The sequence below is a fragment of the Ixodes scapularis genome, unplaced genomic scaffold (assembly GCF_016920785.2).
Source record: "Ixodes scapularis isolate PalLabHiFi unplaced genomic scaffold, ASM1692078v2 PGA_scaffold1__304_contigs__length_218370807, whole genome shotgun sequence".
NCBI lineage: Eukaryota > Metazoa > Arthropoda > Arachnida > Ixodida > Ixodidae > Ixodes > Ixodes scapularis.
In genome coordinates this window covers 489331-504946 of record NW_024609846.1, presented here as the reverse complement: position 1 = coordinate 504946, position 15616 = coordinate 489331, and the positions used below count along the sequence as shown (strand labels likewise).

Here is a 15616-nt window from a genome sequence, read left to right as displayed (position 1 = left end):
TCGTTGACATCACCGGTTGGCACGTGAGGCAGCATGGCGTCGAGCGTCGTGGTAACCGTCCGGCCGTGTACCAGTTAGAACGGTGTCATTCCCGTGGTTTCTTGAACCGCTGTGTTGTACGCAAACGTGACGTACGGCAGCACCTCGTCCCATGTCTTGTGCTCTACGTCGACGTACATGGAAATGATGTCGGCGATGGTTTTGTTGAGTCTCTCCGTCAGCCCGTTGGTCTGCGGGTGGTACGCCGTGGTGCGACGATGGCTGGTGTGGCTGAGACGAAGGACTTCTTGCGTCAGCTGGGCGATGAAGGATGACCCGCGATCTGTAATCAGTACTTCAGGTGCGCCGTGTCGAAGGAGAATGGACTTGACGAAAAATTTGCCGACTTCCACGGCTGTTCCCGATGGCAGGGCTTTCGTCTCGGCGTATCGTGTAAGATAATCGGTCGCGACGATAATCCACCGATTTCCTTGCGTCGATGTTGGGAACGGCCCAAGCAAATCCATTCCGACTTGCTGGAAAGGCCTAGTCGGGGCAGGTATCGGCTGCAGGAGTCCTGCTGGCTTCGTCGGAGGCCTCTTACGTCATTGGCACTCATGGCATGACCGTGTGTACTGGTGGACTGTTTTCGGGAGTCTCGGCCAGTAGTATTTGTCACGAATCCGGGCGAGCATCCTGCTGTATCCAAGGTGTCCAGCCGTCGGGTCGTCATGGCATGCTTGCAAGATTTCTTCTCGCAGGCTAGCCGGAACAACCAGCAGCCAAGCAGGGTTACTCGTTCCGAAGTTCTTCTAGAAGAGCACACCTCGCCGCAGAACGAAGCTTGACAAGTCTCGGGCCAAGACTCGCGCAACTGAACTTCCTTGGCCTTCGAGGTGTTCGATCACGGCGCGAAGTTCCGGGTCGTCTCGTTGAAGTGCTCCCATGTCGGCATCTATAACTGCGCCAAGAAAGCGGGCATCGTCGTCGTCGTCAGTGCTTTCGGGAGGAGATTCGACTGGGGCCCTAGACAAACAGTCGGCGTCGTTATGCTTGCGGGCAGACTTATGCACAATGGCCACGTCGAATTCTTGCAGTCGCAGACTCCAGCGAGCGATGCGTCCTGACGGGTCCTTGAGGTTGGCGAGCCAACAGAGAGCGTGGTGGTCCGTGACAACGCGAAACGTGATCCCGTGCAGGTACGGGCGGAACTTGGTTAACGCCCTGATGACAGCGAGACATTCCTTGTCGGTCGTCGAGTAATTTTTCTCTGCCTTGGACAATGTCCGGCTTGCGTAAGCGATCACCTTCTCTGCTCCGTCTTGTCTTTGGACGAGTACCGCGCCGAGTCCGGCGTTGCTGGCGTCCGTGTGAACTTCCGTTTCCGCTGATGGATCGAAGTGTCCGACTATAGGGGGCGACTGGAGTCTTTCCCTCAGTTCGTTGAACGCTTGTTCTTGCTCCTCCCCCCACTGGAAGTTCACGTCGTCCTTGGTCAGATGCGTGAGCGGTGCAGAAATTTTGGCAAAATCGCGAACAAAACGCCTGTAGTAAGCGCACAGTCCAAGAAATCTTCTTACGACTTTCTTGTCTGATGGCTTTGGAAATTCTGCAACAGCAGATGTCTTGGAAGGATCAGGGCTTATACCCTGAGCACTCACGACATGGCCCAGGAATTTGAGCTCGCCGTAAGCGATCCGACATTTTGACGGCTTTAGTGTCAGTCCAGCATTCTGGATAGCCTGTAGCACGGCTCGCAAACGTCTCAGGTGCTCGTTGAAGTCGCTTGCGAATACCACGACGTCGTCGAGATAGACGAGACAGCTTTGCCATTTGAAGCCGAAAAGAACGGTGTCCATTACGCGCTGGAACGTCGCCGGTGCTGTGCACAGTCCGAACGGCATCACTTTAAATTCGTACAGTCCGTCCGGCGTGACGAAGGCAGTCTTCTCACGATCCTGTTCGTCGACCTCGATCTGCCAGTACCCACTCTTCAGGTCCATCGACGAAAAGTATCGGGCATGGCGCAGCCGGTCCAGAGTGTCGTCGATGCGTGGCAGCGGGTAGACGTTCTTTTTTGTTACGGCGCTTAGTCGGCGATAGTCCACGCAGAACCGAAGAGTCCCGTCTTTCTTTTTCACCAGGACTACCGGTGAAGCCCACGGGCTGCTTGAGGGCTGGACAATGTCGTCATCAAGCATTTCTTGGACCTGCTTCTAGATGACTTCTCTTTCTTTCACGGAAACACGGTACGGCGACCGATGCACAGGAGGCGCGTTGTCTTCAGTGACAATTCGATGTTTCGCAACGGTCGTTTGGCGCAACTTTGACGACGTGGAGAAGCACTCATTGAACTCGGCGAGAAGGTCACTGAGTTGTCGTCGTTGTGGGGTAGGCAGGGTTGGGTCGATGTCAAACTGCGAAGGCGGCGTTGTCTTAGGTGGCCACGAAGAGAGGTCTTCTGATATTCCGGCGATTGCGGCTGCGTCCGGGAGTTCCTCGGCGTGGCCCACGGCGGTGCCTCTCGTAAGGTGCTGGGCCTCCTGTCGGAAGTTCGTTACGAGTGCGACAGTAGTGCGTCCGTCTTGGAGCTCCGTGACGCCTCTTGCGATGCCGATCCCTCTTCCTAGAAGCAACTGGAGGCTTCCTTCGAGCAAAACGTCGCCACAGAAAGTCTCATCGACCCCGACGGGTACGAAAACACTTGACTGCGGCGGTAGGTTCACGTGGTTTGCGAGGACTCGTACCGCGGATGACGTCACTTTGGGGTCCTCCTGTGGTGGAGGAGGTTTTCGAAGCGTCAGCCGGTTTGCTCCGAGGTCGATGACGGCGCCATACTCGCAGAGAAAGTCCATTCCGAGGATAACGTCCCTCGAACAGTCTTGCAGAACGACGAACTTGACAGGGCACGTTTCACCGTGGATCTCGACGCGAGCAGTGCATCTTCCGACCGGTGTGATGAGGTGCCCTCCGGCGGTTCGTATCTGAGGTCCATCCCACGGCGTCGTGACTTTCCGAAGGCGGCGGGAGAGCCTCCCACTCAAGACTGAGCAGTCTGCTCCAGTGTCCACGAGCGCTGATGCGTCGTGGCCGTCGATGACGACGTTTAGGTTATTGGACACCGTTGCAGGGGCGTGGTTTTGATCTCTGGTAGCGTTCGAGTGGGGGCCCTCCGACGTTCGTGGAGGATCTTGGCGTCGGTCGTCTTTGGCGACTCCACCTCCAGGGGTTGCCGCGCCTAGTTTCCCCGGCGAGGAGCGAGGGGCGACAGGCTTTCACGTCGGGGTCGGTGCATCGGCGAAGCTGGACGTCGTGACGACGGCAACGGGAACTCTCGGCGGGACGTAGGCTCGGGGGACTGAGGTCGTCGCAGGTACTCGTCGATCTCCCGAGGACGTTCACCATAACGGGGTCGCGGGTCGTTCGGGTGGAACCCGCGAAGCCCGAGTCGTCGGTATGGGCATCGGCGGTAGGTGTGGTCCGCTTCCCCGCAATGGAAGCACAGAGGGCGTCGGTCGGGCGTTCGCCACATGTCGGTCTTGCGGGGTGCGCGAGGCTCCGGGCAGGCTTACTGGAACTGGTCGTCGTGGTGTCGGTCGTGCTGCGGCGCAGGAGACTGACGTCGGGGCGGCGCGACATAGGTGCGACGAGGAGGAGGCGGTGGCCGTCGAGCCACTGCGGCGTAAGTCAACGTGGGCTCCTCGGGGGCTGCCACGACGACGGGAGCCTCTTTCTGGAAGGTTCTCTGGACTTCTTCCCGCACAACCTCGGCGATGGAGAGTGAGGACGACTCCTGGACGACTTCACGGATAATTTCACGGATGCCGGGGAGGGTGGTGCCAAGGTAGGATCCGGATGTCGCCAGAGTGGTTACGCCGGGGTGTCGCTGGTAGTGTCTGGCGCGTGCTAGTAGGGCCCGTTCCATATTCGTCGCCTCCGTGACGAACCCGTCGACGGTTGTCGGGGGATTGCGAATGAGGCCGCCGAATATCTCACTTTTCACACCCCTCATCAAGTGGTGCAGCTTCTTCTCCTCGGTAGCCTGAGGATCGGCGCGGGCGCTCAGGCGGAGAACATCCTCAACGAAGCTGGTGGCGCTCTCATGTAGGTCTGGGGTCTTTGTTCGCAGGAGATCTTCGGCCCTCTCACGTCGGTGTTGGCAGGCAAACGTCTTCTTCAATTCTTGCTTGCACACCTCCCACGACGTCAAAGAAGCCTCGTGGTTTTCCAACCAGTGCCTCGCAGTTCCTTCCATCGAAAAGAAAGGTTCTGCAAGCAGTGCTCGGGTGACCACCAGTTATGGCGGGCCACCCGTTCATAGTGTTGCAGCCAGTCCTCGATGTCCTCGTGGGCATCTCCGTGGAACGGCGTCGGAGTTTTGGGTGCGACGGGCAAGTATACGACGGCAGGAGCAGCCGGGGCCTGCGCCTGGTCGGCCATCGTCGTCTTCTTCGGCTTGGGCTTGTCCAGTAGCAAACCGTATTCAGGATCCTCTCCCTTGATGCGCCGGCTGGTCCGAGTCTCGGGTTCCGCGGGAAGTGGTCTTCTCACTGGGCTTGGTACCGGACTTGCACTGCGGGATCTTGGAGGGGAACGCTGCACAGGCATGCGGTACCCCGCACCTCCACCAAAAATGTCACGGGTGGTGAGAAGAATAACAATAAATAAGCAGGAAGAACTAAACGTTTAATGTGGCGAACTTGTGTCAAAACAAAAAGAGAATAGAAAATAATAACAAAGCGTCGCGAGCGTCGAGGTCGGCGAGACAGCAGAGTCGAGCGCTGGGGCGAAACTGACTCGACAAGGTCGCGGGCGGCCTCTTATCTAGAGTGAGTCACTATCTCGAAGATTCGGCGGAGAAGGTTCGAGCGTAGCGCGCTCGGGGCGAGAATGAACAAGCACTTTCTAGAACAACAAAAACAAGGATGAACGATAGTTATGTCCGCAGCAAGAATGAACGAGAACTTTCGACAAGTCCGTGATCCTGCGCGCGGCAATATTGCTTGGTTGATGATCAAATAAACTTAGTTGGAAGGAAGCGCCAGTCCTGTTCTACGTGTGCCTTCTTTTCGTCCTTGTCAAATTTGCGCTATTTTAATCATGTCTAGTAAGAAACAACTAGCCCAAACAAAAGTCGTTTTACGACAAAATAAAGATGGCATTTTTTTAAAATTATTCTTAAAATATTTCTGAACAACCAATCTGCCTACGTTTGAATAATTTTTGAAAAAGATATCTGTCTTTAATTTATATGAAAACTTCTACAAACAGAAAAAGATATGTGAAAAAAAAAACGGATCTCCACGTGGTGATTGATGTTGATTGGGGCGAAGCTCTGGTGGTGCTTCTCTGCGTAACCGCTGAGCCGCAGCAAGCCGAGCCTTTCGTTCGTTTTCATCCATGTCACGCTCCGGTCAAATGCTCAAATGCATATATAACCACGTTCCATACCACACATTCTCTTTCTGACATGAATGAAAACGAACGAAAGGCTCGGCATACTGCGGTTCGCCGTCTACGCAGACAAGCACCACCAGAGCTTCGCCCCAAACATCATCATTCACCACGTGGAGAGGCGGTTGTTTTTTGTTTTTTTTTGTTTTTTTTTGCCCTACACGAGCACGGCAGCACGTGCTCACGTGCTCCTGAGAACGTGAACGCGTAATCTCACGAGCAGGAGCAAGTGCACCCGACGGCGGACGGACATACGGAAATGGCTAACCCCTAAAGGCCCTGTCACATTGAGGAAACACGGCGGAAACATGAACAAAACATGTTTCTCAACAGTCGGGAAACATGTCGGCTGCCGGCTCTGTCGCCCGACAACCCTGTCACATTGAGCAAACAGCAGCACAACATGGACGACAGCGACAATGTTGCCTCGGTGTGACAGCTTTCGGCAACGGAAACCTCGCCAACTTGTGTCAGACGACACGTGTTGCCCATTTCGGTGGCTGAGCGAATTTTTTTCCACCAACACGGCAACATCTACATTTTTCTGTACAGATAGTCGCACGAGAATACTTCAATAATTGACGTCAAGCTTGAAGGGCCATTTTGAACGCGGCTTCTTGCGCGGCGGCAGCTGATCGTCAGAATCATCTGAATCGATGGCACAAAGAAGCACCAAAGCAAAAGGTGCTGATGCCGCCGGCGCGTATGCCATCGTGCAAGGGTCTAGCCCTGAAGCAGAATGCAACCGCCAAATCCAGAGAACGCGAGATGGTTCGCGGGGCTGATGAATCGACTACGGTAGAGCGACGTCGATGAGACGGCGATCCAAAATGGCAACGATTCAAGGGGCGAGTGGAGCCAGCGGATCTGAGCCTAGCCGCCTATACTTCGTTTCAGCTTCGGTCCAGACGCAGCCGATGCTACAAGGGCGAGCATCTGGCCCAGAACAGTGCTTGCACTGCACGAGCGCGCGTGCTTGGCAGGGATGCTTAAAGCCCGGAGCTCGCGCTTGTAGTAGCCGAGCCGGCCGGGCAGACGAGGGCGAGAGAGAGAGGGAGGCAGCGCGCAGGAGAGGAGGCAATTTGTGTTCTTCCAACACGCTTTCTCGGTGTGACTAAAGTCACTGGATCCTGGGAAAGTAACGCCAAGCTCCCCGTGTGGTTGCCATCTTGGTCCGCGAGATGAGCAATTTCTCCTTGACCCCTCCGTTCTTAGTGAGCCGATCTAGATCCGCTGGTGACGCGTAGCTTTATGTAGTGTTTTTTTGTATACCGAGATTATGCTAACCAAACACTGGTGAAACAAGCATACACCGTCGTACCACCACAAGATGCTGTGTCGGTGCTTGGAGGCAGTGAAAAATAAGTTTACTGTATTTAAATACACAAGAATAACAATATAATTGTAAGAGATCCATGAAGATAGGCATGGATAATAAGTTGACTGCATACAGAGTGCCAAAGACTCTTATATTGGCGAGGAGTGCCTCCAGTACGATGATGCTCCATGGTAATCTTGGCGCGACTGGTTTAGAGCGACCCTCTGGAAGCTTCGAAGATTTAAATGGCCCAAGATGGCGATTTCCATGGCAACGTAGACTGATTAGCCAATCGCCTTGCTAGGTTTGGGTCGTCTGTATGTTAGTACCCGTCTGTGTCCGGCTAGCAGGTAGGGAAGGCAATGGCGCTACTTTCCCAGGATCCAGTGACTTTAGGTGTGACAGGATGTTCCCTGAGTGTCGGAGAACAAGTTGGGAAACATGATTTTCGTACGACAGCAACATGTTTCCGGACTGTTGCAGTTTCTGCAATGTGACAGGGTCCCCGAAAACATGTTTTCCTCGTGTTGAAGGACAAAGTTCTCCGACTGTTTCCACAGTGTGACAGGGCCTTAAGGAGCTTCGCCCCTGAAAAATATCTGTCGCGGACTCGAATGATACGCAGACGCACCACGTTCCAAACGGCGAGTGACGTTGCTTTATTCAGGCCACCGATAATATGTGGAAGTAACAAAAAGAGTGAGGGGACGCTACTTGCAACCTCTGCATCTCCCCTTCAGGGAAAACACGCAAACTTGTCGTCTTCAAAAAGTAAGTCTCTCGAGCGTCTTGATGCGTCGCTCGCAGCGAGAAACTCTGCCCTGTCGCTGAGGGCACACTGGTGTCTGCGGCGAAGGCACCCCAGGCGTTCTGACGATGTGCCAAGCACTGGGGATTGCGCCAGAGACTGCGGAGACCCAGTGGAGTGCTGCATGGGTTGCGGAGGTGGCGAAGTAGGAGGACCAGGCACTGAAGGCAAGGTCGATGCGGCTGGTGTTTCGGAGACCGGCGAACTAGCAGTTTCCATTGCAGGCTGTGAAGGTGTGAATGAAACTAGATGACGACGGTTTCGCTTAAGCATACCTGTTGGCGTATGTACAATGTACGAGCGAGTTCGGTTTGCTGGCCTCAATACACGCGCAGCTCCGGGAACATCCGTGATCCAAACATATTTGCCCGAAGACACAGGACGGAGTGGACGAGTGGCGTGGCGCCAGTTGTAGTCCTGCGCCGGTCGGCGTCGGGCAGAGGAGTCTTGCTGGAGGGAACGCATCTTTGGAGGCGATTGAGTGATCAAAGCCTCCTCGAGCTTCGGCCCTTGGGTCTGCAGCCCTCTCCACATCAAAATTTGCGCTGGGCTCCATCCACTTACTCCCAGGATCTCGAGACAGACGAGCAGGGCCAGGTAGGGATCCTTCGCCTTGGCCAGAAGGTCCTTCACTGTCTGCTCCATGCGTTCAGCTCTCCATTTGCCTGCGGGTACCGGGAGCTTGCTGGATACGTGATGGAAGCCATAAAAAGAAGGAAGGAGGCGAGTTCCCTTGAGGATAACTGTGGCCCGTTGTCAGAGACGACGACAGTGGGAATGCCGAAGCGCGCGAAAATACTCTTCATCGACGCTGTAACAGGCAAGGAAGACGTCGACGACAGGGTAATCACCTATGGGTAGCGCGAGTAGTAGCCTACCATCAGGAGGTAGTGGCGTCCACCTTTCTCAAAAATATCAGTTCCCCACCCGGAACCAGGAACTGCTTGGAGTCAGGGAGCCCATGAGCGGCTCGTGGCGCAGTATCCGCGTCTGGGCACAGGTCGCGCAGTCAGCCACCAGTTCCAGTTCAGAGTTGAGGGTCGGCCACCACACGGACTCGCGTGCCCGAGGCTTGCAACGGCCAATCCCCTAGTGGCCCTGGTGCAGTCTGGCCAGCATGTCACGTCGGAGCACCGCAGGAACCAGGATCCGGTTGTTGTAGAGCGGCAGCCCCTCGCAGACTGTGATGTTGTTCCTCGTGCTCCAAGAGCAACGGAGATGGGCAGGAACTTGCGACGCTCGCCGCGGTCACCCACGCTCGCAGAGGCGAGCCAGATCTATGCGGGTTCTGTCTAGTTCTTGGTGTTTGCGTAGTTTCCCAAGACTCGGAGCAGTGAGGTCTTCCCATCTGTTCACGATGTTGTTCACGAAGCGCTCTAAATTGAGGGAGTCGAGTTGCTAACTGGAAACGAAGGAGCCTCATCCGCAGCCGTTGAATTATTGGATGGACGAGGTCCAACTTGGTGTTGCCTAGGAGTGTGACTTGAGGCCTGTGATCAGTTTGGACATCGAAACGGAATCCCCCGCACGAACTGTTCGGATCGCTCGACTGTCCATGCCACGGCAAGAGCCTCCTTTTCGGTCTGGCTGTACCTGGACTCCGTAGGAGTTAGTGAGCGACTTGCGAATGCTACCGCACATTGATCTCCGGAGGGTTGTTACTGCAGCAGAACTGCTGCGAGGCCGCAGGAGCTGGTGTCGGCGAACACAGTCGTGGGGTCGGTAATGTCGTACCGGCCCATGCAGGCGTTGGAGCTAAGCAGCCCTTTTAGTTTCTGGAAAGCTGGCTGCTTTGCAGGACCCCAAGCCCATGTACTGATCTTCTGAAGAAGAGTTCGGAGGGGCGCTGTCGTGTCCGCCAAGTGTGGAAGAAAAGGTCCCAAATGGTTGGCCATCCCCAGCAGTCGTCTCACTCAACTGATGTCGGAGGGAGCCTCGAGATCTGGGAGCGTTTTGATCTTCTCCGGGTCGGGACTGACGCCTGTGTCGCTGACAATGACGCTCAAGACCTTGACTTGAAGCGCCGAAAAGACGCGCTTGGGGCGGTTGAGCTCGACCCCGGCTGCCTGGAGACGCTGCAAGACTCTGTTCCGGAGACGGTCGTGCTCAGCCAGAATGCTGCCGAAGATCAACGTCTCATCGATCATGCTTACCACACCCTCGAGGCCTTCCAGGACGCGGCTTATCTGTCGCTGGAAGTTTTCCGGTGCCAAGCAGATGCCGAAGGCGAGGCGTCGGAAGCAGAGTCGCCCGAAAGGGGTGATGAACGTAGTCAGTTACTGGCAGCTCTCTGCAAGCTTCTCCTGACGGAAGCTAGCCGTTGCGTCGAGTTTCGAGAAAACTTGAGCTTGTCCAAGTTGTCTGAGAGTGTGCTCGACGGAGGGGAGTATGTGCCGCTCTCGCAGGACAACCTGGTTGAGGCGGGACAGGTCAACGTATACGCGGTAGTCGCCAGAATTCTTCGGAACCACGTACGTCAATACCGAAGCAACCCTCTGTGGGGCCGTCTACACGGCAATAGACCCCATCGGCTTCAAGTTTCGTGAGCTCGAACCGGACAGCGTCATGGAGTGGAAGCGGAATCGTTTTTGGCGTGCTCAATGAAAAGGGCCGTGTCTCGAGTTGGAGACGGATGACGTACTGCTCTCGCAGTTCGCCCAACTTGTCAAAGATGTCTCGAAAAAGAGGCGTGCGCCGCTGTGGCCCTTGGGAGCTGTAGACAGCATCTGCGAATCGGACGACGCCCAGGGCCTAGATTGCGGGGAAGCCAAATAATGGCGTGGTCGATGCTGGCAGTACATAGATGCGCTGCACTGTCGTCGTTCCCTTCCACGTGAGAGCGGCGTCTAACGTGCCCAGTACGGTCAACACGTGGTTTCCCGGTCCCGTGAGCTGGCCTTCTGCCGGTTGAAGTTGTAGAGGGAGGCCTGAAAAAGTCTCGAGTAGGGCAGTGACGTCATCAGTGACGTCGTCAGCGACGTCACTGATGACGTCACCGACATTCGCATCGTCATCGTCATCATCACTGGTGAAGTCATCAGTGACGTCACTAATGACGTCATCGGTACCCGCATCGTCATCGTCACTGATGACATCATCAGTGAAGTCAGTGATGACATCATCGGCATTGGGGGTCACGTGACCCCCAAGGTCACGTGACCCCCCAAGGTCACGTGACCCCCCCTGGTTAGTCTAACCCCCCCCCCCCCAGCGCCCTTCCCTCCTCCTCCTCAAGAGCTGCACTCTAATTCGGCGTTACAGGGAGTTGTAAGCGGCTTTCACTTTTTGGTTGACTGTCAAGAGTGTCCTGCGTGAATCGGCTATGCCGGCGAGGTATTTCTATTTCTTGACTCTAAAATCCGACGTTAAAAAAACAATACAAAGCAAGATTAACCGAAATAGAATCTGCTTACTCTTAACCTGAGAAAGACCTTTTAAGCTGAAGACTTGAACAAACTGTGGGGCCCTCATTTCGAATATTACAAACTCCCCTGACTGGGTTTCGCACTACTTATAGCACCTTCACTTAGACTTTATTTTGGAGTGTAGCTCTGAAGAAACAATGTCGCAAGACAATCGAAAGTGCCGGATTAATGACACCCCCAGGGACGCGACTCTTATCTCTCCTTAATGACACCAAAATATCTAGCTTTCCGACGCTTTTTTGTTCCGGTTTTTCTTTGGAACACGTGAAACCGCGTCTTCGGCGGCGTTAAAAATGTTTTTTTTTTTATTTATCTTGTGATCTCGCGGTCCGCACTAAATCATGCGCGTCTACAGGAGTGGCAGTTTGAGACGCTCAAGGTTGTACTACGCAAAGGAAGCCCTTGCGAGTCCGATTTCGCGACCTTCCCTGGGCAGGGCAGGTGGCAATACAAAGCAGCAGAGGGAGATTAGCGGTTTTGTCAAACCCCCTTTGACCTCGTCTTCTAATAAGCCTCGAAACCTTCTTTTGTGTCTTCGGGTTGCTGTGAGCGAGTGCGAAGTCCTTTTCTAGCAAATCAGAGGGGTGGTTCAAAACACGTGACCGCTCTCCGTAGGACAAGGACGCTTGGACGAAAATTTGTCACGTGATTCGCTCTGACGCGCTGATGGGCTACTGGGGCTGTAGTCTTTGCAGTATGCCAAGTTATGGCGAGTTGTAGGGGCCACGTAGGTCCGGTTTACAAAAAGGGGGGCGCCCGTCAATGTATTCCTCATTCCTGTTTTCCGTGCGTTTGAGTCGCGGCCGTGATTTTTCGCTGTGAACGGCCGGAATACATCCATGCCAACTTTTCGGAAATGGTCGTTTATTTCGTCGGAGTCCATGGAATTATTGTGCTGCATTTGTTGGACGCGTTTCGACAAAGAGCTGCTCATCGGCGACCGCGAAACTTCCGCTGAGTGTGAGCGACCGCCTTCATCCTCGGCATTGTGTTTGTGGATAGTTCTGTGCTGCCCGAATCGGATTATGCATCTATCACGGATTACATGAGATCGCTGTTTTATCTGTAAGTACTCTGCAAGCATGCTTCTGATAGTAGTCCAAGGGGGCTATGTTCGACAAATGTTTCATTTCTCCTAAAAAGAAACGAAAGTGACGGAAGCGACGATATCGCGTTTGATTGGTTGGAAGGTCAAATGGCGAAAATAGGTAACTTTCGTCATTTGAACCTCTAACCAATCAAACGCGATATCGTCACTTCCGCCACTTCCGTTTATTTTTGGGAGTAACGAAACATTTGTCGAACATAGGCTCCCTGCTTCCGTTTCAATAGACCATTTTACGGTTTACAAACATGAACTGCCGCTTGCGTCCCCAAGCAACTCGTGCTCGTACCGTCTTTGCAAGCTTGTCAGTTTTGTCCACGTCACCAGTGCAAGGAAGCATAAACGTCACAAGAAAAGTACAGTTGGAGATTCAACTTGGGCCTTCGGGTGTACAATTTGAAGGGGTTATGAAGCAATATCCGGTTGAAATATTCATGACCTTACACGCACGGACCGCCACTGGTTTAGAAGCGTCTCGGTCGTGGTGGAATTGCGAGGATAAAAGATAACTATTTCTTTCAGCCTTGCCTTCACCAATTTTGATGACGTGCGCGTGAACGTAGCCCTTTGGCACGCTTGTAATTGCACGCACTTGCCCGCATAAGCAGAGACATGGCTGCGGCCAGATGACCTGCTTGCAATCGTCTATAGAGAATTTTGTAGAACCTGTTAGAAGTTTGATTAACAAAATAAAAAGTGAACCAGGCATTTGCAGTCATTTTCTCGTGCACTCTTTTGGGTTATTACGCCCTACTTTATGGGTGTTGGTAATCGTGCCTTTTTTTTCCCTTTCTTGCGGTGATACACACAATTTAGAGGGCGTACTGCGCAGACATAACGCCCTAATGAAAAGGTGTACAGTGGAATCACACCCTAATTGAAAGGTGTTCGGAACAACGCCGTCCTTTAAGGGTGTTAGGGAAACACACCCTATTTTAGGGGCGTTAGAAATAACGCCCTTTGTTTAGGGTGTTCTGCTACACCCAAATGGGTGTTATTTATAGGACAAGCCATTTACACCCAGAAGGGTGTTACGATGTTTAGTGTGTAGTCATGCCGGCCGCGCGAGCGAGCGAGGCGAGACGAGCCGAGCGAGCCGGCGGGCGAGCGTTAAGCAGCTGCTATCGTGACCGCTCCTGACACCGTGTCGCGGACTCGAATGATACGCGTTCCAACCGGCAAGTGACGTTACTTTATTCAGGCCACCGATAATTTAGGCAAGCAACGAAAAGAGTGAGTGCGCGACACTTGCGACCTCTACAGTGAGCACATACACTGGTCCCAATAATCCTGAATAATCTCATATTTCTAAAATATTTTAGTGCGTGGATGCATAGTATGTAAAGAAATTGCAGTATCTGTCCTGTTTGTATTTTGTAATATAAAAATACTTTGTAGACAACTCAAATTTTAACTCATTTTACGAAATGTCCAGTCTCTACATAAATTATACTGGGCTACAGTGACAAAAGTTTGTGCGAGATAACTATTCAAAATGCCGACTTCGCGCAAGTCACGAAACACGCATTTCACCGACATCGATTGCGCAATTTTTGTTCCGGAAAATTAAAAGTTTGTTTGCACGAAACATTACAATATCTTCCGAGTGTCGAGACTAATTTATTTTATGCGAATTAGGAATGTCGACCGAACATGGTTGTTCGATCTTTTCTCAAAGCTCCTACAAACCTTTGCGTACTTACAATTGCAGAAATTCAAGCAAGCAGAATTCACCGTTACTAGGTTAAGTAGAGCACATTTGTAAACAGGAAATATTTGGTTAAAGATATAAGCATATATATATATATACAACACGGGCACTTCACACCATCGTATGTGGTCTACGAGAAGGATATAAACGAATATGTGCAGATGAATGAACCGTACTTAATCCAATGAATCAAAGAATTGAAGTTTTCAGGAACCCGCCGAAAGCCAAAAATTGGCGGAGCCAGGATTTGAACTCTGGGCCTCCCAATGTCCGGTCGGGTGTGCTAACCACTACACCACTCCAAGGTGGAGTGGTGTAGCCAAGGTGGAGTGGTGTAGTGGTTCGGTTCATCTGTTTCTTCGGCTGACTCGGATTATCGCATTGTTCTGCCTCCTCTGCCATCAGGAGCCATTGTGCGCAACTCTGTGCTGCTGCACGGTGACGTAAGTGCTCGTCCATACAAGATAGGCGATTTCAGGGCCGAGATGGAACGTCTTGGTGTGATTGGGCACATCGAGGCGCTGGGCGCCTACCAAATGAATCATCTCTGGATGGTGACCTTCAAGACGGAGGAAGCCAAGCTGCGCCTGGTCACCGCCAAGGAACTGGAGGTAAAGGGCAAGCGTTGCATCGTCGTGGACCCGGGGAACGCAGACGTCCGCATGAAACTGCATTGGCTCCCCTTCCACGCGTCAGACGAAACCGTCAGGAGGGCCCTAGAGCCCTTTGGGAAGGTTCAGGACCTGACGCGTGAAAAATGGAAGGCGGAAGTATTCATCGGCGTCCAGTCGACAACCAGACTGGTGCGGCTAAGCCTAAAGGAGGGCGTCACTTTAGAACGCATTCCGCACTAGTTGAGGATTGCTGGTGGCAACGTTCTGGTCGTGATTCCGTGACGTGATCCATTATGTCTACGCTGCAAAGGTACGGGACACATTCGACGAGAGTGTCGTGTACCGCGATGCGACGAATGCCATCGCTTTGGACACGAACGAGACAACTGCGTCCGTACCTACGCTACAGTGACGCAGGAAGTGGTGGCGGATGGAGATGGTGTCCTCAACATGGACGAGGAAGAGGCAGAGGAGGCCGCAAGGGACGTCGAAACTGAGGTTTCCGCCACAGTCGGTGCGAAAGAGACCCCGGTCGATGTACTGAAAGAAGTGCACCCTCCACAGTTGCAACCCGAGGCGGACGCCATGAAATTCGACCATGCGCAAGCGTCGAGCAGCAGCCCTGTCATATCGAGCGACGTCCAAATGTCTATATCAAAAGACGTAGAGGCCATCCAAGCTCTGGAATCGAAAGACACGAACCAGGTCAGTTTGAGCGGCGACAACTCCGACCTTAGCGACGCCAGTGAAACGTGCACCATGCGGCCAGGGGAAGCATCAGCACGCTCTGAGTTCAAGTGGCACAAGAACACCACACGGAAGGAGCGCTTTAACCCGAAGCCGCGCATCCCGACGGAAAAGCGACGTCGGCCAGCCCCTCCGTAGGTCACTTCTTTTTGTTTTTCTCTCTGCTCACTACTCATCTCTCGAAAGTGTCCTCGTCGCATGACTTCACCAGCACCCCCTTTTCCACAATATGCGACCGCTCAAGTTTGCAACCCTCAATTGTGTAAGTCTTCTGGCGAGAAGAAGAAAGCAATGGGTGCTGGACACGATTCTGCGCGAGCGGGTTGATGTCGCCTTCTTGCAAGAGACCAAGATTGCCACAGACGATCAAGTGGAGGAGTTGACGCGCTTTTTTATCTTCACTTCGTCATCTTCCTGTCGAGGGCATTTGGACAGAGCGGAGGAACGGCGATAAT

At 53.3% G+C, this 15616-nt stretch overlaps 1 pseudogene; it reads left to right on the top strand.

Moving 5' to 3' along the window:
• The first annotated feature begins 14171 nt into the window (after window positions 1-14171).
• Window positions 14172-15299, top strand: LOC121835993 (annotated as a pseudogene).
• Window positions 15300-15616: the final 317 nt, after the last annotated feature.